This window comes from Hippichthys cyanospilos, chromosome 18 (genome assembly GCF_059441005.1).
Source record: "Hippichthys cyanospilos isolate Australia breed blue-spotted pipefish chromosome 18, RoL_Hcya_1.0, whole genome shotgun sequence".
In the NCBI taxonomy this organism is placed as follows: domain Eukaryota; kingdom Metazoa; phylum Chordata; class Actinopteri; order Syngnathiformes; family Syngnathidae; genus Hippichthys; species Hippichthys cyanospilos.
Window position 1 is genome coordinate 10,993,947 of NC_142386.1, and position 4,290 is coordinate 10,998,236.

At 41.3% G+C, this 4,290-nt stretch overlaps 1 protein-coding gene across 1 annotated transcript in view; it reads left to right on the forward strand.

The window, feature by feature from the left end:
* The window catches only part of LOC148408923 (uncharacterized), a 75,382-nt gene that overhangs the window by 36,004 nt on the left and 35,088 nt on the right, over positions 1-4,290 (forward strand). The gene's annotated exons all lie outside the window — the stretch shown is intronic.

Below are 4,290 nucleotides of genomic sequence, written 5' to 3' on the forward strand. Positions count from 1 at the left end.
ATTTGAGAGAATTGACCAAGTGAATTTGAGGAGGGTCATTTCTTTTTCTATTTGAGCAGAGGTCACTCCATACTTAATTTGTGTTTCCCCGCCAGAGATAGCAATGCGTGTTTCGACACAAACATTCTGACCAAGGAGTCAGAGGCCCTCAACGTTCTTCCTAAGATTCTTTGCTCAACTAACTTTGAAAGCTCGAGCATTTCCTTTCCCGTCGAAGTCCCGTTTTACAAGCCGCATTCCTCCCTCCGACAACAATTGAACCGCATCGGTTCTCGCTATCTCCCCGTGCGACCGCGCTTCTGAATGCGACGAGCTGGGGCCGGCCCGCGCAGTGGGGGCCTCGGGCTGGGGGGGAAGGGCACGTCTGCTGCCAGTGAGGGTGAGTAGATCAGCGCGGCTCAGTGTCTGCGAGGCGCTGATAAGATTCCAGGATTTTCCCGGTGTGACAGGCTTGCTCAGCCATCCCAACGCCCCCTTTTGCATGGAGGCAGTCGCCGCCACCTGACCTAGCTACTTCTACCCCCTCGCACGCCCAAACCCTGCTACACCTCAGCAGGCAGGTGCAGCCACACCTCAAATCCAGACTTGAATTATTCATCTCATTTGCATCTTCTGACTTTTGGGCTGCACTCTTAAAGGGCCTATTTCATGGTATTTTAAGCTTTCTTCAGTTAAATATATGCATATAAATGATGGAATCGTACTTTTGGCGCATTGGAAATTCAATTTCTTATGAAATATGTTTTTTTGGGTGGCTGGAGTTCTCACATCGAAGTGAAACGAACGGCTTGTTCATTGAAACCCACCTCTCACCGTGTGGCTTCATGACGTCATTCCAAGGCTGACCGACATGACTAAAAAAAAAAAAACAACAACAAAAAGCTAACATTAGCTATCAGTAATGGGAGTCAGAAGAAGCCAAAAACAGGTGTTTTACCAACATTGAAATTAACTGGAGTTGCCAACAAAGCAAATGACGTGTCAAGAAGGGCACACGAAGTAACATCCATTCGACCTTTCAAATCGGCCCCCTCGGGAAATCACTACTCATAATAACAACAGTTCCCCCCAGGGTTGAATTATATACCGTTGATTGTCCGGCCTTGTGCTCCCAGACACACATTTTCCCCTCTTCCGCATTTTTTATGGTAAAACCTTGTAACTTATAAATGAAAGGTTGTTATTTAGTTGGTCGACTTGATGCAAAATCCAAAAGGAAACCGAAAAAATACGTGAACGTGGCCTTGGATATGGTGGGTGTGTATTTATGCTTGCACAGGTGCTATGGGTTCGCTGCAGAGGTGCTACGAGGGACTTTTATAATCATCGTGCCTCTCACAAGCCATTTTTATCTGGTTGGGTGGGGCCCGTGCTGACCGCGCAGAATAAGCAAGGACTTCGACAAAATAGATCAATGAAGGAAAATAACATTTTGGGGGTGTTTAGGGTGAGAAACGTAACATGGTTAAAAGCTCGAAAAGTTGAATTTCCATGATACGGTCCTTCAAGGTAATACTTTTTTTTTTTGGAAAGTTGGAGGCTTTTGCAGCGTGCAGGTCGCTTCTGTTTCTCCGACTTGCCTCTCGTTCTTTATCTCCGCACCCCCCCCTCTAACCCAACCTCCCCCACTCCCATCTCCCTTGGATGGCAGGTCAGGCAGTGAGCTGTGCAGGCTCAGAGGAGGTAAGGACGCCGCGGTGCACATTAATAATGAAAGGCCTCAGCCACCCCCCTAGATACACACACGCACACACACACACACAACTCACACACGCACTCACGCATGCACCCCCCCCCCCCCCCCCCCGACCATCGCCATGGCGATGGCAGTAGCCCAGCACTGTCATCAGTGGAGGGGGGGGGGACTCAGCCGCTCTCTCCAACTCTGCTCGCCAAGCTGATCACGAGCTCGTACGCCATACTGGGCCTTCCGTCGTGGATGTGCGCTAATTAAAAACACTCAGCACCACGGCTGCAGCACAGCTCTGCATCACTACCTGGACGTGAGAGTGAGAAAGTGAGAGAGTGTATACGGAGCTATGAAAAAAAAAAAAAACCTAAGAAAAAAACATCAGCTAAAATCGTCACTTAGCAGGAAATGGAAATTCATTCCGGCGTCACAGACCTGAGTCATTAGAATTAGTAATTACTCTAAGACCCTTGTGAGATTGGCCACATGTTGAAGCTTTTCATGTATCCTTCGCCCAACTTTACTTCTTTGACTCCACTAATGCCTCACATGTGTACAACTAAACAGACAACACTCTATGTAAGCTTCTTTTACATAGTCTCGAATAAAATACCTTGTTTGTGCTAACGTCGGAAAAGCCTTGGGTTGTACAATTTCAAAGATCAACCAAAGATTCAAGAGCAAAAGGAAAGGAATGTCCGAACCACCCAAAGTCCTCAGCATACCTCGTGAGACCACACCCAGTTCAGCGAGCATGAAAGGATTAACTTGCATTTTGTTTTTTCTTTGACTCTTGACGCGGCCGCATGGTGGACAAGTGGTTAGCATGCCGTCAGACAAATTGTGATGCCTTTTTACAAAAGCAGGCGTATGTCAAGGAGATTTAGTTTGGAGTTAGTGATGAAAATAGGAATTTTCAACATGAATTTGGGGGATTTCCACAACCTCCTCACGGTCTCGACTTTCATTTACCTGCACCCAAAATTTCAAATTGTAATAGAAGTGTAAGAAAATAAGGCATTAGTAAATATTTGAACATGGCAACATTCAAATTACTCTAACAAATTACTGCCAATTTTTTTAACTACCAACATGTATACATTTTAAAGAGAATTAAGTGTAGCATTAGAAAAGATCCATACCTTAAATTTTTTTCAGCGATATAAGCCTGTTTTTGTGAAAACACATCACATATATAGTCCAAATGATTTTAATAAGAGGATAAAATGGTGCCAAACATATACATTAGAGGTGTGCCTTTTGTTATTCTGTCTTGCGAAGCAGACAGAAGTACAGTAGTATGATTATTTCTTGACACATCTATTGATTGAAGCAGAAATCATGAATGGAATTGAATCATTTTGAATGGAAAATTATTTTTAATCAAAAATCAATTCTGAATTGAATCGTAGACCCAAAAAGCGGAATCCAATCAAATCACGAGACAGCCAGATTCCCACTCCAAATCTACATTTTTCATTACTGTCAACGTTAAGCTCTCTTAATTTTTAATATTGACCGTAGTACCTTTGACATTTGACATTAATATCAAAATAAAGACGGTTAAACGCGAGAATGATAGCGGCACATCGGTGACAGAACTCACATTGTAGCTTTCGCATATTTTAATTAAAATTTTGTATTTTTATGTGTCTGAATGTGGGATGCATAATGAAATTCAGGATGAAGGTCTCAGATTCAGAGTTTGAATCTCAACTCTAAAGTTGCTGCATGGCGTTGTCTCCTAATGCAAATTTGCTCCTTAAAAGCTTGCACGTACTGTGCAGATTAATCCAAGTATCAATACAATCAATTTAAATTGATATCTATGTCATATCAACACCAAAGAGTTAGTGTCGATCCTTTACATTTATTTAATGTGGGTGTGTTTTTTTTTTTGTGTATTTTTTTTGTTTCTCATGACTCCCTCTTGCATGCAAGCACATTGGGCAGTTTATAAATGTTGTCACAGATTTTTAATCCGTTTTAAATTTACCTCTACAGTCCTAATTTGATTCCAATCTTTATGTCTTAATGGCTAGCATTTACCCTTTAATGGCCACCATATGCATTTGGCACACTAACTTCAGAATGTTTACAATTCTAGACATTTGCTTGGAAGTGAATTTTAATTTATTTAATCTCTGCAATCAAACCTGTCTGATATTTGGTGTACATACAATATGTTGTGGACAAAAGGATACTTTTCTTTTTGCACTTTATGTTGGGCTTTCAGCAGGATGCTAATTTTTCTAAAACTATGTGAGTGTCTGCTTAGGTCTTCAAATGCGTATATTTTTTTTAAGAGACTAAAAATTAGATTAAGATTAACAAAATCACGCTAATTAAAACCAAATTATTGATCATATTTAATCTGTTAATCTGATACCCCATTTTTTAGGTTATTTAGGTTTGAAAATTACCTATAGGTGTTTTATCTTTTGACTTTTTTTGTACACTAACAAACTGGCTATTAAAATGTAACCATCAAATGTGATTGTGTGTAGAATTGGACTGTAGATTATAGACTGTCAGAGATGCTGTTCTGCGACCTTAAAAAGATGAAAAGTTGACAAACACAATCATACATTTGACACAAA